The sequence below is a fragment of the Megalobrama amblycephala genome, linkage group LG9 (assembly GCF_018812025.1).
Source record: "Megalobrama amblycephala isolate DHTTF-2021 linkage group LG9, ASM1881202v1, whole genome shotgun sequence".
NCBI classification, from domain to species: domain Eukaryota; kingdom Metazoa; phylum Chordata; class Actinopteri; order Cypriniformes; family Xenocyprididae; genus Megalobrama; species Megalobrama amblycephala.
The window spans coordinates 21,179,757-21,206,413 of record NC_063052.1 but is presented as its reverse complement, the minus strand read 5'-3'; positions in this window follow the sequence as shown (position 1 = coordinate 21,206,413).

The following is a 26,657-nucleotide window of genomic DNA, read 5'->3' as shown; positions in this document are numbered from 1 at the left end:
AATTAAATGTATATTATGAGAAACGAAAGTGTTTCTTGACCTTGCATGCATGTAAACCTGTTTTAGGAGACTCCCAAAACAATATTAGGAACCTTAAAAAAGGCATAACAGGGTAATAAACCCTGATTTTTGACATGCAGAACAGCACAACAGTGCTTCTCTGATCCCTGTAGCTAGATAAACGCATTTAAGTGCAACATTAGTCTGTCCCTGAATGATTGTGTTCTCTCTTAAAGGGTGAATGGGCAGTACATCATGGAGGGGTTGGCATCCAGTTTTCTCTTCACCATGGGAGGCCTTGGCTTCATAATTCTGGATCGCTCTAATGCACCCAACATTCCCAAGCTCAACCGTTTCCTCCTGCTCTTCATCGGCTTTGTCAGTGTGCTACTGAGCTTTTTCATGGCCAGAGTCTTCATGAGAATGAAACTGCCGTAAGTCACTACACTTTACATTAGCTTTTTAAACATTTAGATGTTTATATTATATTACACTGGAAACACCTACTCATTCTTTAATATTGCTAGGGGCCAAGCACTCAAGGTCATTGTTTATTGTGTAAGACTGATACCAGAATGTCTGGACCAAGAGGGGGCTATTCTCTGAGAAAACAAAGGAAATTAACATTTGAACTACCTCTTGCAAAACTAGCAACCCATCCGAGTTGATCACACCTTAGTATTGTCTTAATCTACATTTCCTTTTCTTCTCCCCCTCTTCCCAATCTTTTCTCTCTTCATGTGGAGATTACGTGAAATTCACCCATAAATATAGTTTAACGTGAACAATTATCATACAGCACTATACATGTTTGGTATCATTTGAAATGTCTGTGTGACTGATAAAATGGTACCATCCCCACAGAAGTAAACCAAAAGGTAAATATAGCTGCGAGCAGCGATGGCAGGACCAAGCCCGGTGGCACCGCCACCCCAGTGGCTTCAGGGAAACTGTACACGGCAGGCAATAGGCAGTTAAAACGGTTAAACATCGAAGGACTATGTCAAATTCACTCTACATTTACTGCAATATAAGGTGGCGCTATTGAGCCCCTCCTCCCTGCACATTTCTAAGGCTTTGCCCATGTCTACTGGCTAACAATCCTGATGTGTGTGTGGAGTTTCAAACAATTTGAAGCATGCTAAGAGTCTCAAAAGCATCCAAAAACAAATATTAAAATTTGATGCGTTGCTAAGGCAACAGTGTTTGAAACATCACAGTTCTTTTCAAAAGGACTACATCTGCCTTGTTTTAACTTTATTCTGATGATGTTTGAAGCAAATCGGGTAAAAATAAGATGGTGATCTCAAAGCATGCTGAAAGTAACACATTTCCTGCTGCCAGTTGGTGGTGCTATAACTTTGACTCACAATAGTCACATCTATGTGATCAGCCTTGTACAACGAACACACAGCTGAAGATTCATCAAAATCAATTAATGTATGCAGAAGTTATAACACTGTTTCCCTTTTCTTGCTATAAATTCGTTGCCTCGCCACGGCCAAACCGTTTGAGATATCCAAAATCCGTTTGCAATTAAACAACTTCAGTGTGTTAGCAACAAATTAAAAAAGTTTGGTGTAAATTGTATAAACCCTGTTGGAGTAGTAGTATTAAATTCAAAGCCTGTTTTTTCAAAAAATTAACATTCAAACCAAAATAGCAGACTTCCTGTTGGTCGGAGCTAATGACTGTAAATTAGAAAATTATCCGGCTTAATGAGAACAATAAGTGTACCGAGTTTGGTTACTGTAGGTTAAACTAACCCCCCCACTTTTGTCAAAAGGTGGCGCTATAGAGGCCCTGCTCCCCGCCCGTTTCTACGGTTTTGCCCATGTCTGCTGGTTGATATCTCTGATGTGTGCATTGAGTTTCATGCAATTTGAAGCATGTTAAGAGTCTCAAAAGCTTCCAAAACTAATATTAAAGTTTGATGCGTTGCCATGGCAACAGTGTTTGTGATATCACTATTCTTTTCAAAGGTCTACATTCACCATGTCTTGACATTATTCTGGTGAAGTTTGAAGCAAATCGGATAAAAATAAGATGGTGATCTCAAAGCATTTTGAAAGTGACACACTTCCTGCTATCAGTTGGTGGCGCTATAACTTTGACTCACAATAGTCACATCCATGTGATCGGACTACTACAACCAACACACTCGTGAAGTTTCATAAACTTCAATTAATGTATGTAGACGTTATAACACATTTCGTGTTTCCCTTTTCTCGCCATAAATTCGTTGCTTCGCCACGGCCAAACCGTTCGAGATATCAAAAATCCGCTGGCAATTTTTCATCATCAATGTCTTGACTTCATGCTGACCAAGTTTGGTGGTGATCGGAATAATCTCCTAGGAGGAGTATATCAAATTCCAGAGCATGCGTTTTTCAAACAACCCTTAATAGCTGACTTCCTGTTGGCGTGGTGTTTAACTTAGAGCACGAAAGTTGTTCGGCCCGATGAGGTCTATATGTGTACTGAGTTTCATACTAATACGTGCAAGCGTGTTTAATATATGGACCAAATTTTCAGACTTTTTTCAAGGGGCGCTGTCGAGCCCCCTGCCACGCCCGGGTACCAGCCTCTCCGGCGTCTAATGGCCGCATTCCAATGTGTGTGCAATTTTCAAGAGTTTTTGAGCATGTTAAGGCCCCAAAAAGCCCCAGAAGACGGAAAAAAAATAAAAAAATATAGCTGCGAGCAGCGATGGCGGGCCCAAGCCCGGTGGCACCGCCACCCCGGTGGCTTCAGGGCAACTGTGCACAGCGGGCAATAGGCACTTAAAACGGTTAAACATCAAAGGACTATGTCAAATTCACTCCACATTTACTGCACTACAAGGTGCCACTATAGAGCCCCTCCTCCCTGCCCATTTTCAAAGGATTACATGTGCCAAGTTTTAACATTATTCTGATGAATTTTGAAGCAAATCAGGTAAAAATAAGAGGGTGATCTCAATGTATGCTGAAAGTGACACATTTTCTGCTTCCAGTTGGTGGCGCTATGACTTTGAATCACAATAGTCACATCCATGTGATCAGCCTTGTACAACGAAGACTAAGCCGAAGTTTCATCAAAATCAATTAATGTATGCAGGAGTTAAACACTTTGTTCCCTTTTCTTGCCATAAATTCGTTGCCTCGCCACGGCCAAACCGTTTGAGATATCCAAAATCCGTTTGCAATTAAACAACTTCAATGTGTTAGCAACAAGTTAAAAAAAGCTTTGGTGTAAATTGGATAAACCCTGTAGGAGTAGTATTATAAAATTCATAGCCTGTTTTTTCAAAAAATTAACATTCAAACCAAAATAGCTGACTTCCTGTTGGTCGGAGCTAATGAATGTAAATTAGAAAATTGTCCGGCTTGATGAGAACAATATGTGTACCGAGTTTGGTGACTGTAGGAAAAACAAACCCCCCCACTTTTGTCAAAAGGTGGCGCTACTGAGCCCCTCCACCACGCCCATTTCTATGGCTTTGTCCATGTCTACTGGTTGACAATATTGATGTGTGTGTCGAGTTTCATGCAATTTGAAGCATGTTAAGAGCCTCAAAAACACTCAAGAATATTATTACATTTTGACCTGTTGCCATGGCAACAATATTTCAAATATCAAAAATCCTGTCATAGGTCTACATCTGCTGTGTATTGACATTACACTGATGAAGTTTGAAGCAAATCAGGTAAAAATAAGAGGGTGATCTCAAAACATTTCAAAAAGTGATACACTTCCTGCTGCCAGTTGGTGGCGCTATAACTTTGACTCACAATAGTCACATCCATGTGATCAGACTCCTATAACGAACACACTCGTGAAGTTTCATAAAGATCAATACATGTATGCAGACGTTATAACACATTTCCTGTTTCATTTTCTCGCCATAAATTCGTTGCCTCGCCACGGCCAAACCGTTCGAGATATCAAAAATCCGCTGGCAATTTTTAATCATCAATGTCTTGTCTTCATGCTGACCGAGTTTGGTGGTGATCGGATTAATCGCCTAGGAGGAGTATATCAAATTCCAGAGCATGCGTTTTTCAAACAACCCTTAATAGCTGACTTCCTGTTGGTGTGGCGTTTAACTTAGAGTACGAAAGTTGTTCGGCCCGATGAGGTCTATATGTGTACCGAGTTTCATACTAATACGTGCAAGCGTGTTTAATATATGGACCAAATTTTCAGACTTTTTTCAAGGGGGCGCTGTCGAGCCCCCCTGCCACGCCCGGGTACCAGCCTCTGCGGCGTCCTAATGGCCGCAGATTCCAATGTGTGTGCAAATTTTCAGGAGTTTTTGAGCATGTTAAGGCCCCCAAAAAGCCCCAGAAGACGGAAAAAAAAATAAAAATAAATAAATAAATAAATAATAATCCTTAGAAGAACAAGAGGGCCCTTCGCCATTTCATTGGCTTGGGCCCTAATAATAATAATCCTTAGAAGAACAAGAGGGCCCTGCGCGAATTTTCGCTTGGGCCCTAATAATAATCCTTAGAAGAACAAGAGGGCCCTGCGCGAATTTTCGCTTGGGCCCTAATAATCCTTAGAAGAACAAGAGGGCCCTGCGCGCTTAATTCGCTTGGGCCCTAATAATCCTAAAGAAAACAAAAGGGCCTTCAGCCCCTTACAGGGCTTTGGCCCTAATAATAATCCTAAAGAAAACAAAAGGGCCTTCAGCCCCTTACAGGGCTTTGGCCCTAATAATAATCCTTAGAAGAACAAGAGGGCCCTGCGCGAATTTTCGCTTGGGCCCTAATAATAATCCTTAGAAGAACAAGAGGGCCCTGCGCGAATTTTCGCTTGGGCCCTAATAAGTGGCATCTAAATACATTTTTTTTTTAAATACAGAGATAGTATATTAAAAGCACATTTTAGTTTATATTCATACTGTCTCAAAATAGCACAGTCAAGTACACTTAGATGTTCTTAAGATTATCTTAAGTACTAAAGATGATTTTTTTTAGTATATTAAAAAACAAAATTAGTGCACGAAAATAGAGCACTTTAAGTATATTACAGAAATGTACTTTTTTTTTCACCTGGGTTGTACTCCTTGTAGTCACTTTGGATAAAATGTAATCATATGTATAAAATAACAGCAATATTACAGTTTAAAAGTATACAGAAATTGTCTTTTAATGTAGATGTTCTATATACTAAGCTTGTATTTCCTATAATTTAAGTAACTTGACATACAATGTCTTACATACAATGACTAATACCGTGCATGTGCATGTTCCTTTGATTAAATGTATTCTGTACTATATTTTGTTAATTTAACAGAAATTGGTCATAAAGTTTTTTTATTTTTATGCGTTTCTAAGTAATTAATTTATAGACTGATTGAAGTTGTGAGTGGTTCTGTAAAAATAAAAATTAATACTGTAAAATGCAAACATTTGTTTTTGAATTTATGTGCTAATTGCATTTTTATAAATATTTTTTTAGTTATTGTACATGGAAAAATCTATATTTTAAAAGTAAATAACTGTAGATTGACAGAGCAGCTTGATAAAATAACTCATAAAAACCTTCAATTTGCAGAGATTAACCTGAAAGTTAGTCGTTTTCTATGTAATCTGACATAATTATCAGTTTTTCCACGTTTTAATAAATTATTATCAACAGTAATATACTGTAATTTAATGAATTTTGACTGTAAAGTCTGTTCTGTATTTTTACAGTTTTTGCATGTAATTTTGTGAAATGGTTATTTGCTGTAATTTAATGGGATTTCTCTGGAAACTCTGCTGCCAGACTTTTTACCGTTTTTTTACAGGATTTTTTTTTACAGTGTTCATCAGAGCACAAAGTTTCTAATACGTTCCCTTTAATTCTATGTGACATAATGGCAGTCCCAGCCGAGTGGTTACTACCATGGCTAAAGAAAATTGAGTTCACCCATTGCATCCTCCAAAACTTAACATCGTTTTCCCCTGAATGAATTTCTTGAAGAAAGATAAGATCAGCTAAACTTCTTTTACAGAACAAAAGAAAACGCTTTTCTTTTCAGATTGTCAAGCAAACCTCGAACATTTAAAGTTACAACCGACAAGGATTTAAACACATACTGCATAACAAGAGCTCCGAACAAAGTGAATAAAAATAAACAAAAGATTACCTTCCCTAGACTTAACCTAAATGTAAAAGGAGAGGTGGATGATAATCCATAAAGCACATCGTTGTCAAGGTGATAAGCAAATAAAGAGATTAATAGTACATGTAACAATTATAGAAAAACAAATATAACTTACACATTTTAGGTCTATGTGCAGATTAATAGTTTTTTTTTCTTCAGTTATATTGTTCATCAATTTACATCTTTTGCATGAGAAAAGTTAAGTGCAAACAGCATCTTAGGTTACATGACGTCCGAATAGAAGACTCGTTTAAACCAATCAATCAGAGCAAAGGAATTACGAAAGGTAGCTTTTTTGCCCTCCTCCCATGCTTTCTTCATGAGAGGCCACAGCTTGTCCTGCGATGCTCTATCTTCAGGAGACAGAGGTTCAGAGAGTCACAGTTTATTGTCAAGTAGAAACTTGCAACCTTTTGCAGGACCCCAAATAATGTCACGTATGCGGCGCTGCGATAAAAGAATTATGATTGATTCTGGCCTTTTCATCCGCCCTTTTTGGACCCAGACGATGAACAATGTCAACACTGTCCTGGAGCCCGTCTCCGACTCCAGGAGCAATTTTCTCTAAGACGTTGAGAACCACATTTCGAACATCTTCGTTGTCTTTTCCCGCAACGCCGTGCAATTTTAGGAACCATCTCCAACTGTAATGTCTCTACTCCTGTACACTTGCTTTCAGCATTTTGTTTTTTCCTCTCTCAGAGTGCGGACATCAGATTCCAGGTGATCAAGAGCCTCTTTATGAACGCCGACATCCAAGATAAGCCGTTGCACCGTCGCTGTCAGACTCTTGATTTGTTTAGAGGTTGCCTCAGTGGTAGTTTCAATCGCCGAAATCTTTTGGAAAGTTTTGTCGTGTTTTAAAGCAAGCTCAGGGATAGCCGCCAATACATCCTCATTCCCATTTCCACTAGATTCAGTGCGTTTAGTTTTTTTTTTTTTGCAGCTGGCTTCTGAGGAGTATCCAAGAGGGATGCAATAACAACCTCATTGTCAAAATTCAGACATGTGTCAAACCATTGTGATTCCGTATCTTTCTGAAGTTTCAATCCCGAGCTACTCGAGGCTGATGCTGAATCCTCAAACTGGTCGGCTGTGTCAGAGGCGTTGGAAGACATGGTGTCAAGCCAAAGTTGTTTAACTTTTTTTTTTTGCCTCTTTTTCCCATGCATAAAGATGTAAGGCAAAGTTATATACTTTTTCACTTAATTTTTAGTGTTATCACCAGTCTAAATAACAGGTTACATCACCACTTCACCTTTAATTCCCTGAAGGGCAAAAACGCACTACTACCTACACATCCGCCATCTTGGCCCCTGACAGCATTGGTTGCTGTCACTTTAAGATCTGCCGCACATGACGCAGATCTCACGCGCCTCCCACTTTCTCGCAACTATTTACTTTAGTTGAAGACTTTATTGAACTCATTCAAGGCATTTTTGGCATAATGTGTTATTGTTTGTTCAAGCGTGACATTCAGGCGCACGTCTTTCTGTGCGTCGTGTCGTGTATTTTTGGCATAGCGCCTTCCATGTTCAGTCATGACTGCATGCTCTGTCCATGAAAGAGCTCACGATAGCTCTCCCTGCTTGCCTGCTACGTCACGTGGTTAGGTTGCGGTGCATTTAAAAACAGATATTTATTAAAAAAAAGACAAGTTGTTTTGAGTCATTCAACTCAAGTCCGAGTCAAGTCTCAAGTCATGAATGTCAAGTCAAGTCTTTTGTTAATATTTGTCAAGCAAGTCTTAAGTCCTTTAAATGTGCAACTTAAAGGTGCGTTCACGCGACCTCGTAATTCCTGTAGTTATGAGATTCTAGCTTGTAAAAAGCGTCCATTACGTAATAATCTCGTAATTACAGTTTGTAAGCTGGGAGTTTTCTGAAAGCTCCCAGATGTACCACATGGCCGCTGTACCACCTGACCGGTGTAGATTCATTTAGAAGTTGATAGTGGTGCCATGGAAACACATAATTCCCAGTCAAAGGACGTGAACAGCTCCGAATATAAAGTCACGTGTTGTCATTTCAAGATTCCAGTAAATACGAGGTGGCATGAACGCAGCATAAGTGACTCGAGTCCCCCACCTCTGGTATTTAGAATATACACTAACAAGAAGCGACACTTAATAGAACGTTCCATTGCAACACCGGGTCCCAGGAGCGGCCCTGCGGATTCCTCGACTCTGAATAGCCCCAGAGTTGGGGTCGACTCTGTTGCTGTGTCCGTAATCTCTCACTTGTTTACTGATTCTGGAATCCATAGCCTACATAATGCATGGCAGTTAAGTGCATAATGTCTATGGTTAAGTGCACTAAGCAAGGAGTGAATGAAATGAAGCGAGGAATTTGGACACTGACGAATCGTGTCAGAGAGCTGTCGCAGAATCTTTGTCACATATATTTATGTAGCTTACTTTAGAAATAGATAACAGTCATAGTGACTTTAGTTTGTAATTATACATACCTCCGTGTCAGCTTTAGTATTAATGGTAGCTTATATTATTGCAATAAATATAGATTTGATTTTCCATAGTTAACCTTGTTCATTAAACTAACCATACATAAAAATAATAAAAAACTCACATCAACAATAAACACATTAATAAGTGTACATTATTGTATGCAGTTTTTATGTATTGTATTAATTTTAGTATCTTTAACTCATGTCCAAGCACTTTTAAGACAATGATCATGTGCATTTAGCGCCATCCCCTGACCATTATAATGAGATGAATTCATTAAAGAAACCCTGCTTTCTCGTTTATTTAATTCTGGCATAATATTCGACCACAGATGTTTTTTGTGACTTTTCTCTCTGTAAAATTAGGTATCGGCAATCGGAGTCGACTCCAAAAAACATGGAATCAAACACCCCTAATCAGCTGCTTTGTTAAAAAAAAACGTACATCTGAAATCCAACCTGAATGATGACAACACAGAATAAAATGCTATCACTAGTCATCATCAAATCCTTTTTACAGTTTATTTTACACACCTGTGTTTAAGTCTTCCACTTTTTCACAAAACCTCTAGAAACCCAGTCAGTTTGGGTTAAAATTCTTTAAAAGGCTTATAAACACTGAATTATTACCAACATATGAAATTAAATTAAGGACATGCATCAGAAAAATTGGGAATGTTGGACAATAAATATATGAATATCAGCTTGTTCCCTTTCAAAGGGAACTTAAACTCTGCATTCAAAAATCACATTGGGGAATGTCACACGTGAGCTGATGTCTGAAAGCCAAGTATCAAAAAACTCCAATCATATTGGCCGCCGACTGCCTATGACATCATCATAGCGCGACCCGGAAGTATATAAGGAGTGCCTAGAGAACCAGTCAGTATCTTATCGTCTTTCGGGACTGTTCCGGTAAGGGATTTTATAATATGCCTTACAAACATTCAAGAGAGTGTGTTCATCCGTGTCCCAGGTTTTGACACTTGATATACACATTTCTAGGCTTTTTCTGTCTGGGAGAGGAGCACGCATAGACAGTGTTTGAGGGTGCTGTCTGTGTTTTTCTGTTATTTACTGTGAGCGTCTCCCTATCGGCAGCACACGCTCCTCTGGCTGCTGTGTATGCGGAGCTGCTGGTGTTTGTGGGGCGCGCTTCTGGCAGGCTGCATCTGCCGTGAGAGTGCGTTAAGAAAGGGGCTGCGCGCGGACGGCTCAATGAGCGGTTCCTTTCTGTCAATGAACGCTGCAGCTCCCATAAGCTTTCCATTCCTTCCTGATCTCCACGTTTGAGATCGGGAGGGCATGGAAAAACCCCTAGCCATTCAGATTTGTATCTGAGCCCAGACAGATGGGAGGAGGAAGAAGCATGAGTGAGATGGGTGATCGATTGCAAACACCGTTGCTTCTGTAATCAATCCCCCAGCTACATAAGGGAAAACGATTATATCTACCCTCTCCTCTTCTTCTTTCACCTCCTATATATGTATGTATATATAGGGTTGTTTTTTTTGGGCAAACTGAAGTTTGATAGGTTGGCTAGAATGATATATTGTGCAGGCCACAAAATGGCCACCTCCTAGCCACCTATTGTTTAGAGTAGCTTCTCATCTGCTGGTTGCTAGAGTAGTTTGAGCACTTGTCACTTCAGTTAGTATCTGTTTAGGTTGGCCTTAATCGGCCACCTGACATTGTTTGCTTGTGAGCTTCGCTTTCTTTCTCTTATCTATGAGATTTGGAGGTGAAGCCCAGGCTTTACTAGGCATGTGGCCCTGTAGGCCCGCAGCTTAGTGGCCAGGCTAGAGCTAGGTTAGGTGTGTTTGTTAACTACCCTATGTATGACTATCCCTCGTCAGGTTGTATAGTTCCTAGTTTTGGCCTCCTCCTGAGGGAGTTGTTAGGCTGTATGCCCATTTCCCCTTGTTCATGTATTTGCAATTAGTTGAGTTTAACAGCTAAGGTTATAGACTGTTATTAGCCTCCCTGGTGCTGTTTTTCTCAGGTGGTAGGCCCTTATCTTTGCGTAGATAAGTTATGCAGTGTACGCTAGGCCCCACTCTCTAGAACTTCATTCATGCTATGAATTTGTCTTTCCCCTGAGCCACTTGATTTAACATTCAAGTTTGAGTTGACGGTGCTAGCTTTTTAGCCTCCATCCTCTAGGGCTTAGCACAGATTTACTAAATCTTTTTGGTGAGAGCATTTATCCTCTTTAGGATGGCATGTATTTCAAAGCATTGTGTTTGTTTTGAGTTCTAGCTTTTTGCCCTACATTTGTTTATGTGAGCTTCACTCTAGTGCTGCCACAGGTTGGCACCTGTTATCATAATAGTAGGCTTGTGAAATAAGCCTCTATTTAAGAGCATGGTGACTATTATGCTCCCCAGTTAGGGTTTATTGTGTGTCACTGAGTGCATCACCTGTTGGATTGCATACTCAGGGTAGTGTTAGAACCGCTTTCGCAGTCTGGTTTCTATTAGCTCCCTTTGGTGATCTTGACAACAGCTATATTGCATATAACTTTGGAGTTGTAGGCTCTAGTGCTTTTAGCCTCCTTCTAGTTTAGCAGCTCGAGTTTCTCAAGTGCTGTTGTTATGTGATCATAGTTTGCTCACGTGATTTTACACTGCCACAGGCTTTTGCTACGTGTCTGTTTAGGGTAGTAGGCCTTGGTAGGCCTCCCTTAGACCATGTAGGCATTTATTGGTTCCCTTTAGGCACTGGCGTAGGGTACATTGCCTGTTGGAATGTGTAACCATAGCTCAGGTTGTAGTTAGCTTCCCACAGCTTTGCTGGGTTAGAGTTGGTTCCCTGTAAGCTTGGTTCCCTTATATTCACGAGCTGGCACCACGTGTCACTGAAATGGTAATAGGCCTCCTTTTTAGTTTACTTGTTGGCACAGTTGGTGTTTTTATGTTTCAAACGGGTTGAAAGCCACTTGTTGCTGGACTTGAAGGCCCCATAAGGCCTCCTTTTTAGCTGACATGCTGACAGGATGCTTGTGAATCCAATACCACCATCGGCCATGCCCCACCTCTGTTGAGTAGGCCTTAAGCAGGCCTCTCGTGGAGTATGGTTGCGTAATATGCATTCCTTCTCACAGTATGATGCGTGAAAGGTTTTCCACTGATTGCCTGATGGTTGGTATGTATATAAAAAATGTATATAAAAAATATGACCGCACACTCAACTTGCGAATAGTTTATTTACCAACATTTCGGCAAAAAGCCTTTTGTCAGCCTTTGTATACCTTGACAAAGGCTTTTTGCTGAAACGTTGGTAAATAAACTATTCGCAAGTTGAGTGTGCGGTTATATTTTTTATATACATTTGAATTTATCTCTCCTGACTGACACCTCAGACGGTAGTGCGTTTGTTTCCTTTTTCTAAAATCTGATGGTTAGTATGGTCATGGACTGGCTGATGCCACGTGTTTACTAGGGTAGGCCCTAATAAGGCCTCCTTTTTAGTTTACATGTTGGCACAGTTTATGTTTATATAGACAAACGGGCTGAACTTTTCTGAGTGGCTGACCTCTCAGGGGTGAGTTTCTGTGGTAAAACCTTACTGAGGTTTGGTTTTAACTACATCAGCCTCCTTGAGTCTGGGTTTCTACTCTAGTTGAGCTAAATAGCTACCTAGTATCTAGGTTGGTTCTATTTTTTGCTCCTAGAACCCTAATGGCCACTAGACTAACGCTGTATGTCTTAAAGGTTTTAGGCCCTCTGGGCCGCCTTTTTTGAACATACTAGCGTATGTTGTAGTGTAATCCTCTTACTAGAGAGCTATCAGTATCCTACTGAATACACTTCTGGTTGGCCAGGGCCCCAGGTGATAATTTAACCTCCTTATGGTTCAGTTATTTATCCTTCCTGGTGCTTTAAACACTGCCACGAGCTGATGCCACGTTTCTGCTAAGGTCATAGGCCCATCAAAGGCCTTCCTTAGTGCGTGTTGGTGTACATTGTACTCCTCTTGCTTTAAAGAGTAAAAAGGTTCTTTTACCAAGTACACTGCTTGTTGGATTGAGTTATGTGGTCACTTTACAATTTAACTACTGTTACTAAGTCATATGTCCTGCTCCCAGCAAGACAGGTGTTCAAGGTGGCCCTCACAGGCCACCATTGAATATCCTTCTAATATGGCGAAATGCTTTTCGTATGTGAGTCATGCTCCATATAAAGCTATTATCATGATGAAGGCCCCTTTCTGTCCTCCATGATTATGTGTCCACAGTATGGTCTACCTGTTAGTTTGAGCTCTGTACTTCCCTGCTAGGGTTGTCTGTGTAATAGTGCTTAGCTCCCTAAGCTGATCATGGTTTGCAGGCCTCCATGAGGCCTCCTCCTGAGGTTTAGCCCTAGGCTAGTTTGTGCTCCCCTGTATCAGGGTTTCTAGCACACAGCCTCCTCAGTGCTAGTAATCAAGCGCTGAGTAGATCCTAGGATGAGCGGATTATACTCCCCTCAATACGAAGGTTTATAGCACTCAGCTGAGTTCTGCACTCCAGGATGCCGTCTCTTTGAGCCACTAGACTAACGCCGTATGTTTTACAGGTATTAGGCCCTCTTGGCCACCTTTTTGAACATACTGGTGTATGTAATAGTTTACTCCTCTCACTGAGAGAGTTACAAGTGTTTTATTGAGTACATTTCTGGTTGGCCAGGGCCCCAGGTGATAATTTAACCTCCTTATGGTTCGGTTATTTGTCCTTCCTGGTGCTTGAAACACTGCTACGAGCTGACGTCACGTGTCTGCTGAGGTCATAGGCCCGTCTTTGGGGCCTTCCTTAGTGTGTGATGGCGTATGTTGTACTCCTCTTGCTTTAAAGAGTAAAAAGGGTTCCTTTTACCGAGTGCACTGCTTGTTGGATTGTGTTAGGTGGACTGTTATGTGGGCACTTCACAGTCTCAGTTTGCTGTATACTGAAGTCATGTTTCTTGCTTCCAGCAAGATAGGTGTTCAAGGTTGCCTTCGCAGGCCACCATTGAATGTCCTACTGTTGTGACAAAGCACACTAGCTTATGTGAGTCTTACTCAACATAGAACTACTATCATGATGTAGGCCCTTTCTGGCCTCCATGGTTATATGCCCGCAGTATGGTCTACCTGTTAGGTCGAGCTTTGTACTTCCCTTCTAGGGTTGTCTGTGTAATAGTGCTTAGCTCCCTAAGCTGATCATTGGTGAAGGCTCCAAAAGTGTGAATTATGCGATAACGGACACAGCAATGTATCATAAGATCATTATGTTTGTAGCGTGATCCATTAAAATGTACAATATAGCCTATTTCAATTCAGACCTAGATATTATTACTATTACTCCACTAGGTCTAAAATATATTGTTCGCTGTAAACATGATAATCTTAAATGTATTAATTATTATAGGCTAACTAGGTTACCTCAGATGGTTGAATGGTTGGATTCCACAACTGGTAAAATAAAACATATATAAGACAATACAACATTTACTGTGGGAGCCATACAATTTACTGGTGACTTAATTTAAAAAAAACTGTTCTACTGCGCTTCTGATTTGGCAGTGATAATCGCCGATTTTGGGTGCATAAAATGTGAAGGATTCTATGGTCCAGTTAGAATTTTCAGCCCATAATGGCAGCCGCGCTACTGGAGCGTCATCTAGTGGCCGTTACCAAAAAAGTATCAAAGTGTCGCCTCTTGGGTTCTAAGCTCTTTGATTTAGTCTATAAATTCTAAAAATTCTAAGTTTGCATTTTACTGTTTTTATTCATTTTGAGGAATACTGAATGTTTTCATGCAAGTGAGATGAGTAAATGGATGTTCACATTTAGTCTAGAACTACAATAACCATCATGTTTACACAGCAAACACAACGCCTCTGCACTTTATTCTCTCAACATGGGGACAGGAGAGCTGCCAGTCAATAAATGTGAAAAAGTAACTTAGATATTTTGTTGTAAATTGAAAAAGTAATGCGTTGAAAAAAGTAATCTGATTACGTAACTCAAGTTACTTGCAATGTGTTACCCCCAACACTGTTAACACTACTGAGACCACCAAAGCGTTTTTAAAATAAGATGGGACCAGCCCCTCTATAAAACTCTGATTCACTATAGACGTGATCGAGGAACCCACCACATCTGAGACCTGAATTAACAGATGTGGTGGAATAACACTGAGAGAGCAGCAGGCTGGTTTTAGGTGATGAATAATCTCTAACAGATAAGAGGATGTAAACAGGCTCAAACAGTTATTTGGCCAACAGTAAATAAGTCAGGAGGGGCTAAAGGACAGCCATGATCCAGGACAGGATTAGAGATACTAGCTCTAATGTTTGTAATCTTATCCATGAAAATTTTCAAGAAGTTTTTACAAGCTTTCCCTGAATATTTAAGACAAAATGTATTACACTGAATAAGACTTTCGGACTATGGTGGTTCTTTGAGATTAGGTCAGAAAAATACTGTGCCTTGGCCGATTTAATATACTGTTGATAATTGACCATACAATCAATAAGAATCTCATATGAGACATGGAGCTTATCTTTTTTCCATTTCCTCTCTGCTTTTTTCCATTTTTGTCTGATTGACCAACTCTCTGTGTTAATCCAGGGCTGAGATACAGCTTTAGATTTTACCTTTTTAAATGGAGATATACAGTCCAGAATAATGTTACACTCACTCAGTGTTAAAATCAGCCAACAACTCCTCTAAACCCATAGACTAGATAGAGATGGATCCCATTGATCCCTAGTGACTGTGTATGGGAGTTAAACGCCTCTGAAAACTTAGAGACCACCAGAGCATTAATGGTCCTGACACAACGATTAACTGGCTCAGGGCCTGTAGTTGGCCCAGTGAGCATTGCATTAAAAATAATTAAAAAAATGGCCTAAGAGCACAAAGTTTTCTATAGCCAGTTCACACACCGGAACCCCCCAGGACAGTACCAAATCCAGTGTGTGACCCTGCATGTGTGTAGAGCCCACTACAGATTGAGTGAGGTTAAAAGATTCAAGCAAGGATGAGAAATCTTGTACTAGAAGCTTATCTGGGCAACAAATATGGATATTAAAATCTCTTAATATGACAAGGCTATCACAACTTGATATCAAGGAAGATAACAGTTCAGAGAATTCACAAATAAATTCTATGTTATGGTTAGGAGGTCTGTATATAAGTGTACAATTAACCGGCCTAATTAAGTCCACTTTAAATACTTGCTTCTCGAAACTAACAAATCTATCCACCGATACAGTCTTGCATTTAAAACAGTTCTTGAAAATAGTGGCAATTCCCCCACCCCGACCCGTTGTCCTTGAAGAGTTCCAAAAATTAAAGTCACAGGGAGAGGCAATAAATTCTGCAGCTATAAATGTGTGGGTCAATGTGTGTTTTTTTGTCTATACTATAAAAAAAATGTAAGTAATGTTTGAGAGAGAGAAAGAGAGTGAGAGAAATTATACTGTACTGCAAATCACAAATCTCACCAGGTAAGCTTTGCTGGCATCTAATGGAAAAAGTTTAGTATTGCACCCAAACAAAATCTTACTGAAAGGTTTTTTTGTTTGTTTGTTTGTTTGTTTGTTTGTTTTTTGAGACAACCTCAAATTTAGAACACAACTTGTTTAAATTAATGGCTTTGATTTTCTTAGAATTTTTGAGTTCAACATGTTTTATGAAATATATATTTTATATTAAAAATGTTCATAAATATTTTTCATAAACTAAAACCTCTATCCCCAGTTTCACAGACAAGGCTTAAACCTAGTCCCAGACTAAATTGCATGTTTGAGCTGTTTGAAATGAAAGCAACTTGCACTGACATATCTTAACCCTCTAATGTTCACATTTTGATGGTACGTGATAAAAACGATACCACATCATCAGGGACGGATTACGAACCGGGCCAGCGGGGCCGCTGCCCAGGGGCCCTAGGGGTGCAGGGGGCCCGTGGGGCCCCTAGCCCAAAACAATTTGCAACGCTTATCAACAATGTATTTTCGTTTGTCTATTTTAGAGGGCCTACATTCTTTGATCCTCTGCCTACAAGGGCCCCTGACCCTATAGGGAGGGCATTTGGCTGCCAAGGGCCCTTGAATTGTGGTGGTTGTGGTGGTGGTGCTGGTGGTGGTGGGGGGGGAGGTCGGTGCTTTCAGGGGGCCCCCGGCCCTGCTATAGGAACTTTAAAGGGAAATGGGTGCATGGGAGCCTACTTTTAGAAGGCCCTCTTAGGCCCTCCTATTATGGTCCTGGCTTCTGGCTACCAGGGGGCCATAGGGAGGATGGGGGCTTTTAGAGGGCCCTCTGATTATGAGGGCCCTACTAGGAGGCCCTAGGCTAGGGAGGAGGGTGTAGTGTACCTTTAGAGGGCCATCTGATTACAAGGGCCCCTACCATGGGGCCCCTGGCTTCTGGGGGGAGGGGAGGGGGGCGTGTTAACAGCCTTACAGAAGGCCCTCTGACTAGGGAGCGGTAGCATGGTGGGATGGAGGCGGTTAACCTGCCCGCTGAGTGGCCCCCAGACCAGTGTAGCAGTGTAAGAGTTTGACCGGTGTAATCACTCCCAGGGCTGTAGTGGAGGCTAAACGCAAGTAAACACGGTTTACCCACCTCTGAAATTTCAGAATTAGAGTTTACCCACTTCTCAATTGATCTAAATGCACATCATAGTATAGTTTATGCACAAAATGTGATCACAGAATTCTTATTTTACCACTACATCCCTGATCACTCCGTTCTGTACGGGGATATGGTACACAGGTGGATTCTGGCATGGTTCAGCTGGACACGGTACACATGTAGTGTGATCACTAACCGTGCCCCAACATGGCTCTCACTGTACGTTCACACCAGGAGAGACCAAAGCGAACACGTCGCCAAGGTCCTTGAAGAAGCTTCGTTGTTGAATTTGCTTTATTCACTTTGTTCGCTCATTGGAATGTTTGATTTAGCCTGTTACCGTGGGGCGTTGGTAAATCTATATATTAGAATTGGTTTTCACCGAACCGCGTCATAACACATTACATAAGGTTAACTGACTTTTAACTTCTCTTTTTCGCTCTGGCCCGCCCAATTCGCTTCGCTGCCAGTGAATTTGCTTTGTTCGGCCAATTCGCCGAGAAATAATGACTTTCGTCGCTCTGGTCTCTTCTGATGTGAATGTACGTGACATCAATAATGACACTACAAATAATAAATATTTGAATTAATTTGAGAAAGTTGGTGTTAATAACAGTTTTTTTCACATTGGACTCCCATGTACAGTGTGCAAATTGAACAAAGAAACAGCATTGACTTGTACCTGGACATTAAAAAGGGTTCAAACATCTTTTTTACAATACTTTTGTACGATTTCTTTTTAAAAGATAAATCCTTAAGCTTTTATTTTGATCACCAGATCACCAGCCGATCGCGTGCGCAGATGTGCGCACTTCTCTTTAAAACACGCAGCACAGACAGAGTGTATATATAATTAATCGCTGTATTTTGCTGTTTTATATAGGCACAAAGCCATATCACGGTTTCGATTTTAGCTCGTTGTAAAACGTAGTATGTTTTAAATGTTCAGTTCATTATGAAACGGTGGCGGCAGTACAGGGTCATTAATGGGAAACACTGAATGAATGTATAGCTGATAAATGTGCTAAAGTTGTCATATCGGTTGTTATATAACAAAAACCCTTCCACTGGACCAAGAGAGAGTCTCGAGGCCTGCCGCTGCTCTGAGTGAGTGACAGGAGGCGTGGCTCTGTACAACTGCGGTGTCAACATCATTCTGCTTTTACAACACGGTACGCGTACGCCGCACTAGTTTGGACCCACAAGTGGCATGATGACGTAACAGCTAGCTATCCCAGACAATGCTGCCCTTTTTTTTTTTTTTTTTTTAAGGGGGGGGGCCCACACAACCCATAATCCGTCCCTGCACATCATTTCTTGGATCATTTGGGAACATTTTATTGATAAAACATTTTTTTTCTTCTTCTGTTCTTTGATTAATTTTTGACCATTCTAATTGGTTGCATTCATTTAAAGAAACATGTACTGAACATGGGGCTTAAGAAAACTTTCTGTTGCCCGAGGGCAACGCTGTGCTGTAGGGTTAAAATATGTCAGATTAGAAAACAAGCCAGGCTTATTTTAGTTAGTCAGATTTATTGTCCTTATTGCCCTTAAATTTTTCACTTTTTGTTATATTGCAGCCATTTGCTATATTGCAGCCATTTGAACAAAATCATTTGTTCATTTTTTTTCCTCATTAATGTACACACAGCACCCCATATTGACAGAAAAACACAGAATTATTGCCATTTTTGCAGATTTATTAAAAAAGAAAAACTGAAATATCACATGGTCCTAAGTATTCAGACCCTTTGCTCAGTATTTAGTAGAAGCACCCTTTTGATCTAATACAGCCATGAGTCTTTTTGGGAAAGATGCAACAAGTTTTTCACACCTGGATTTGGGGATCCTCTGCCATTCCTCCTTGCAGATCCTCTCCAGTTCTATCAGGTTGGATGGTAAACGTTGGTGGACAGCCATTTTTAGGTCTCTCCAGAGATGCTCAATTGGGTTTAAGTCAGGGCTCTGGCTGGGCCATTCAAGAACAGTCACGGAGTTGTTGTGAAGCCAATCCTTCGTTATTGTAGCTGTGTGCTTAGGGTCATTGTCTTGTTGGAAGGTAAACCTTCGGCCCAGTCTGAGGTCCTGAGCACTCTGGAGAAGGTTTTCATCCAGGATATCCCTGTACTTGGCCGCATTCATCTTTTCCTCGATTGCAACCAGTCGTCCTGTCCCTGCAGCTGAAAAACACCCCCACAGCATGATGCTGCCACCACCATGCTTCACTTTTGGGACTGTATTGGACAGGTGATGAGCAGTGCCTGGTTTTCTCCACACATACCGCTTAGAATTAAAGCCAAAAAGTTCTATTTTGGTCTCATCAGACCAGAGAATCTTATTTCTTACCATCTCGGAGTCCTTCAGGTGTTTTTTCGCAAACTCCATGCAGGCTTTCATGTGTCTTGCACTGAGGAGAGGCTTCCGTCGGGCCTCTCTGCCATAAAGCCCCGACTGGTGGAGGGCTGCAGTGATGGTTGACTTTCTACAACTTTCTCCCATCTCCAGACTGCATCTCTGGAGCTCAGCCACAGTGATCTTTGGGTTCTTCTTTACCTCTCTCACCAAGGCTCTTCTCCCCCGATAGCTCAGTTTGGCCGGACGGCCAGCTCTAGGAAGGGTTCTGATCGTCCCAAACGTCTTCCATTTAAGGATTATGAAGGCCACTGTGCTCTTAGGAACCTTAAGTGCAGCAGAAATTTTTTTGTAACCTTGGCCAGATCTGTGCCTTGCCACAATTCTGTCTCTGAGCTCTTCAGGCAGTTCCTTTGCCCTCATGATTCTCATTTGCTCTGACATGCACTGTGAGCTGTAAGGTCTTATATAGACAGGTGTGTGGCTTTCCTAATCAAGTCCAATCAGTATAACCAAACACAGCTGGACTCAAATAAAGGTGTAGAGCCATCTCAAGGATGATCAGAAGAAATGGACAGCACCTGAGTTAAATATATGAGTGTCACAGCAAAGGGTCTGAATAGTTAGGACCATGTGATATTTCAGTTTTTCTTTTTTAATAAATCTGCAAAAAATGTTAACAATTCTGTGTTTTTCTGTCAATATGGGGTGCTGTGTGTACATTAATGAGGAAAAAAATGAACTTAAATGATTTTAGCAAATGGCTGCAATATAACAAAGAGTGAAAAAATTAAGGGGGTCTAAATACTTTCCGTACCCACTGTATATACACATTTACTAAATAGAGCGAAATAAATTAAAAAAATGGTGTAAATTTAAGACAATTTTTTATTAAAAGGTATGAATAATGAACCAAAACATTTAAAGAGAAGTAATTTCTTAAAAATTAAGTGTTATGTAGCCCACTGAATCATTCTCAGACTTAATACTGACAAAAATGTAACCACTTGGGAGAGAACTGTCAGGAGACTTATTTCTTAGCACAAAAGAGGACAGTGGTACAAGAGGATTACCAAATCATTGTTTTAAGTGTGAAAATATAACAAAAGTAACGTCTCGGTTACAAAGGTAACCCTTGTTCCCTGAAGGGGAACATACGTCGGACAGACCGACGAATAGGAATCTCGCTAGAGAGGCCAATCTACTTCAAGTGTAACTAAAAGGAGCCAATGCACATTGGCATGCAATCATATGCATCAGCAGGTGTGTTGCATCTTCAGGTTTTCGCTGAGGAGCCGAACCGGTTAGGTGGCAGCATCAGTGGGGTACAGCGACTGTGGCGATGGGACATACATCTCCGTTCCCTAAGTACCTTGGGGGGTAAGTCACCTAGAACCTCCGCGTCCCATCCAGGGACCAGACATGGAGTTTCCAGAGGTACCAAATTATGCCCTGTTTCTGAGAAAGAAGGTCCTTCCTCAGAGGAATGGGCCAGGGAGGGGCTGTCACGAGGAGTGAGAGTTCCAGGAACCAGGTCCGGTTGGGCCAATAGGGCACAACTAGCAGGACCTGCTCCTCGTCCTCCCTGACTTTGCACAATGTCTGTGCAAGTAGGCTCACTGGGGGAAACGCATATTTGTGAAGGCCCCGGGCCAGCTGTGTGCCAGTGCATCTGTCCCGAGTGTTCCCTCGGACAGGGAGTAAAACAACTGGCAGTGGGAGGTTTCTGGTGAGGCAAACAGGTCTACCTGAGCCTCTCCGAACTCTCTGCAGATCAGCTGGACCACCTGGGGGTGGAGTTGCCACTCTCCCGGCAGCGCCACTCATGAGAGCTCGTCGGCCGCACGGTTGAGCATACCGGGGACATGAATGGCTCGAGGTGACCTCAGATGCTTCTGACTCCAGAGGAGGAGATGCCGGGCGAGTTGCGACATGCGTCGGGAGCGCAGACCATCTTGACGGTTGATGTACGCAATGGTCGCAGTGTTGTCCATACGGACCAGTACATGCTTGCCCCGTAGCAGCCCTTTGAGGCGGCTCAGGGCAAGGCATACCGCTAGCAACTCGAGGCAGTTGATGTGCCAGTGCAGTTGGGGGCCTGTCCACACCCCTGACACTGTATGCCCATTGTACGTGGCACCCCAGCCGGTGGCAGAGGCATCCGTGAAGACCACAGCATGCCGGGACACCTGCTCTAGGGGCACTCCAGCCCAAAGAAACAAGGGGTCCGACCACGGGCTGAAGGCTTGGCAGCACTCCGGAGTGATTGCCACCCGGAAAGTGCCACGTTGCCACGCCCATCTCAGGACTCGGCCGTGAAGGCAGTGTTGAAGCGGTTTCATATGAAGCAAACTGAGCAGGGTTACTGCCGCTGCGGCTGCCATATGCCCCAGGAGCCTCTGAAAGAATTTCAGTGGGACCGCTATCCTGCCTTTGAATGTATTCATCACATGATCATGTTCTGATACGAAAACATGAAACACCCACGAACATCGTTTCAGCACACGCCAAGACATGTGAAACAGTGATCGTGGCCGTCAGTGAGGACAGGAAACGACCGCATCCAGAAACATACAAATAGAATGGCATCTTTAAAAAGACGCAAGCTCTACTTGTGTAAGCTCTTTTAGGGACTTTACTCTTTTAAAAGGGGAACGGCAAAAAAGCCAGCAAAAGCTATGAAAAGAGTGACAGAGTAATATGCAGCCTGCAGAAGTGACATGGATGGTTGTGAACTACCCACTGTAGTCAAAGCACAATAAAGTCAGCTAGCCTTTTCCAAGGCCCATATTTACTAAAATATAGACCTCTATACTCTGGTCTCTCATATATATATATATATATATATATATATATATATATATGTGTGTATTTGTATGTATGTGTGTGTGTTTGGTGTGTGTGTGTGTGTGTGAGTGTGTAACCTATAGGTTTTCTTTTCTTACTGGCTAAATGTTTTGTGCCCAAGATTAGATTGTTTTAAAATATATGTAAACATTTCTCTCTGGATTTGTTTGGCAGCTGTAGTACCTTGTATGGTTATTAGAAGAGCAGAAATTAAATAAAATAAAATAAAATCACAAAATTAAAAATTAAAATAAATATGCACAGACTAAATTTTAATTGGTAAACTTAATCTAAACTCAGTAATTGGCCTAAAGTATATTGATTAACCCCATTATAATTGTCCATTTACAGTTACTATCATAAAAAATACACTTACTTGTAGGTTTAAAATTGTACATAAGGCACATTTAATGTCCAACATCAAATATTTTAGCAAAATGTATATTTTAGTCAGAATTATTGCGCTTCTATTGCGTTCCGTCTGTTTAGTGCACATGCGCGCAGCAGCGCTTGTTCACTGTGAAGTTTAGCAGCAAAATGTAAATATTTGCATGACTTTATAACATTTTCAGATGGAGAATAAACTTGTGAAAAGTAAGTTATGCACTGAGGAAAACACCACGTCTCAAATGCATAAAATAGCACAAAATGTATGCTTTTACCTATGGTGGATCAATTTGATCCATGATCGACCTCTAGGGCTGCTTAAGAAAAGCGTGTACGCGCAATTATCTTGACTAGGTAAACTTGGATCAAATTAGCGGGACTGTGTGAACTTTAAAGGTGCCGTAGAATATCTTTTCAAAAGATGTAATATAAGTCTAAGGTGTCCCCTTAATGTGTCTGTGAAGTTTCAGCTCAAAATACCCCATAGATTTTATTTAATTAATTTTTTTATCTGCCTATTTTGGGGCATCATTAACTATGTGTCAATTCAGGCTGCGTAGTCCCTTTAAATCTCTCGCTCCCTGCTTTCCCGAGCTTTCGACTATAAGTGCAGTTATACAGTGCATAAACAAAGTTCACACAGCTAATATAACCCTCAAATGGATCTTTACAAGATGTTCGTCATTCATGCTGCATGCATGCATTGATTCCTGTGAGTATAGTATTTATTTGGATGTTTAACATTTGATTCTGAATGAGTTTGAGGCTATATGCTCTGTGGCTAACAGGCTAATGCCACACTGTTGGAGAGATTTACAAAGAATATAGTTGTGTTTATGAATTATACAGACTGCAAGTGTTTAAAAATGAAAATAGCGATGGCTCTTGTCTCCACGAATACAGTAATAAATGATGGTAACTTTAACCACATTTAACAGTACATTAGCAACATGCTAACAAAACATTTAGAAAGACAATTTACAAATATCACTAAAAATATCATGTAATCATGGATCATGTCAGTTATTATTGCTCCATCTGCCATTTTTCGCTATTGTCCTTGCTTGCTTACCTAGTCTGATGATTCTGCTGTTGTTACGAATGGAGACTCAGGCTGGAGATCCAAGTGCAGCGTTTTATTTACAGTGAGAATGGTCGTACAGGCAGAGTCAATCAGGAACAAACGGAAGCAGCAAAGGACAGGCAGGGTCGTAGTCAGGGTACAGGCGGTAGGTCAAAAGGCAGGCAGATATCACTCACAGAACAGTATACGAGGCAAGGATCAGGACAGGCAGCAATGGGACGAAAACAAGAAACAGGCAGGAACGATAACAAGTAGGCAGACAGGATAGAAACGCTCAGAAATTGCAACAACAGTTAAACAATACTTCGCGGTGAGGTGGTGTGTTTGGAAGTCCTTTATAGTCCTGTTAATGAGCTGCAGCTGGGTGTGGTAATCAGTGTGGTGTGCTAGGGTGGATGTGGCAACAGGTGATTGGTGTGAAGTGAACATGTGACTGACAGGGAGAATTGTGGGAAGTGTAGTCCGGGGAGTGACAGGAACAGACGGTGATCGTTACATAACGCCCCCCTCCCGGAAGGCGCGTCCTCGCGACGTAAAGGAACAGCTAGGGAGGGGGGGGTGGGTGCATTGGAGATCTAACAGCAGCCGGGAACGGGATCTCCAATGCAGCCCCAGGGACTCAGGCAGCCACGGTGGGTCAGGTGGCTCGGGCGGCCACGGCAGGTCAGGTGGCCTGGGCGGCCACGGCAGGTCGGGTGGTTCAGGCAACCACGGCAGGTCAGGTGGTTCGGACAGCCACGGCAGGTCAGGTGGCTCGGGCGGCCACGGCAGGTCAGGTGGTTCGGACAGCCACGGCAGGTCAGGTGGCTTGGACGGCCACGGCAGGTCAGGTGGCTTGGACGGCCACGGCAGGACAGAGTCCATACATGGCCCTAGTGGCCTACAGTCCATGAATGGCCATAGTAGTTCAGAGGCCCTTAAAGGCCATGGTTGAGCAGGGTCCCCACCCACAAGCTCCCCACCCCTAGGTATACTGCCCCCCCCCAAAAAGTTCTTGGGGAAATCAACGGAGTATGTAGCGGGTTGATGGGCAAGGAGCTTGGATGATGCCGGCAGGGCAAGGCGTTTGGGCGGCGCCGGCAGGGCGAGGAGCTCAGGCGGCGCCGGCAGGGCGAGGAGCTCAGGCGGCGCCGGCAGGGCGAGGAGCTCAGGCGGCGCCGGCAGGGCGAGGAGCTCAGGCGGCGCCGCAGGGCGAGGAGCTCAGGCGGCGCCGGCAGGGCGAGGAGCTCAGGCGGCGCCGGCAGGGCGAGGAGCTCAGGCGGCGCCGGCAGGGCGAGGAGCACAGGTGGCGCCGGCAGGGCAAGGCGCTTGGGCGGAGCAGAAGAGACCTCTGGAATGGTCTCCAGGCCCACAGCGGCCTCTTGAAGGGCGTCTGGGTCTTGAGGAGAGAAGGACGCCTTCTTCCTCCTCCTCCTCCTCCTCCTCTTCTGAGGGTGAGGCGATGGTTCACTGGTTGGAGCGGATTCTGGAGCGGACTCAGTGGCTGGAACGCCCCCTGCATCCTTACGCACCGCAGGGGTGGCCATCTTGCCCGAGGGCACTGGCAAAGCAGCCCTTTTGTCCATCGTGTCCAGAGCGTCTGAACGCGTCGCAACCGGCGAGCTTGAGAGCGTTGCAACCGGCGAGCTTGAGAGCGTTGCAACCGGCGAGCTTGAGAGCGTTGCAACAGGCGAACTTGCTTGCGAAGCATCCGGCGAGCTTGAGAGCGTTGCGACCGGCGGGCTTGAGAGCGTTGCGACCGCCGGGCTTGAGTGCGAAGCGACCGCCGGGCTTGAGTGCGAAGCGGCCGCCGGGCTTGAGTGCGAAGCGGCCGCCGGGCTTGAGTGCGAAGCGGCCGGCTGACTTGAGAGCGAAGCGGCCACCGGGCTTGAGAGCGAAGCGGCCGACTTTTAGGAATTCCAGCCGCACGCGTTGAACAGCGGTGGATCCCACACTGGAACGTTCCTCGTTCTCTGAATGCGTGACGTTTGGGCGATCAGCGGCGACGTGACATGCTCTGGGCGAAGACGTGATGTTGGGCGATAGCGAAGGCGTACGTTGCTCTGGGCGAAGCGAGCTACTCTCTGGGCGAAAAGGCGTGTCCTAAAAGGCGTCGTTGCTCTGGGCGAGCGAAGGCGTGACGTTGCTCTGGGCGATCAGCGGAGACATGATGGCTTCCCGCCAATGTGCAGCTTAGCGGCCGCCATTATGTGGTTCAGCGTGCCGTTCCTCCGCGACCCCCACAGTAAAAGTTGAACCCTGTGAGCCTCCAAGAACTCCACGAACGACCCTTGGACCATTTTACATAGTCCTTAAGTGGTTCGTTTAATCCATAAATAAAAAAGAAAGGGCAATATTCAGATTGGGCAATATCCAGCTTTTGAATATGTGCTCCAGGGTACAGTTACCTTGACGAAGGCTGCAAGACATATGGCTGGGTCCATCACTGGACACTGTAGAAGCTTTTGTTGGCGAAAGTTACGAATCTCAGGCTATGCTTTTATTTACAGTGAGAATGGTCCAAGGCTGCAAACGGAAGCAGCAAAGGACAGGCAGGGTTTAGGGTACAGGCGGTAGGTCAAAAGGCAGGCAGATATCACTCACAGAACAGTATACGAGGCAAGGATCAGGACAGGCAGCAACGGGACGAAAACAAGAAACAGGCAGGAACGATAACAAGTAGGCAGACAGGATACAGTAAACATACAATACTTCGTAGGTGGTGTGTTTGGAACATTCCTGTTAATATGCAGCTGTTAAATGTGGTGTGCTATTTCAATTTGGTGTGAATGAACATTAACA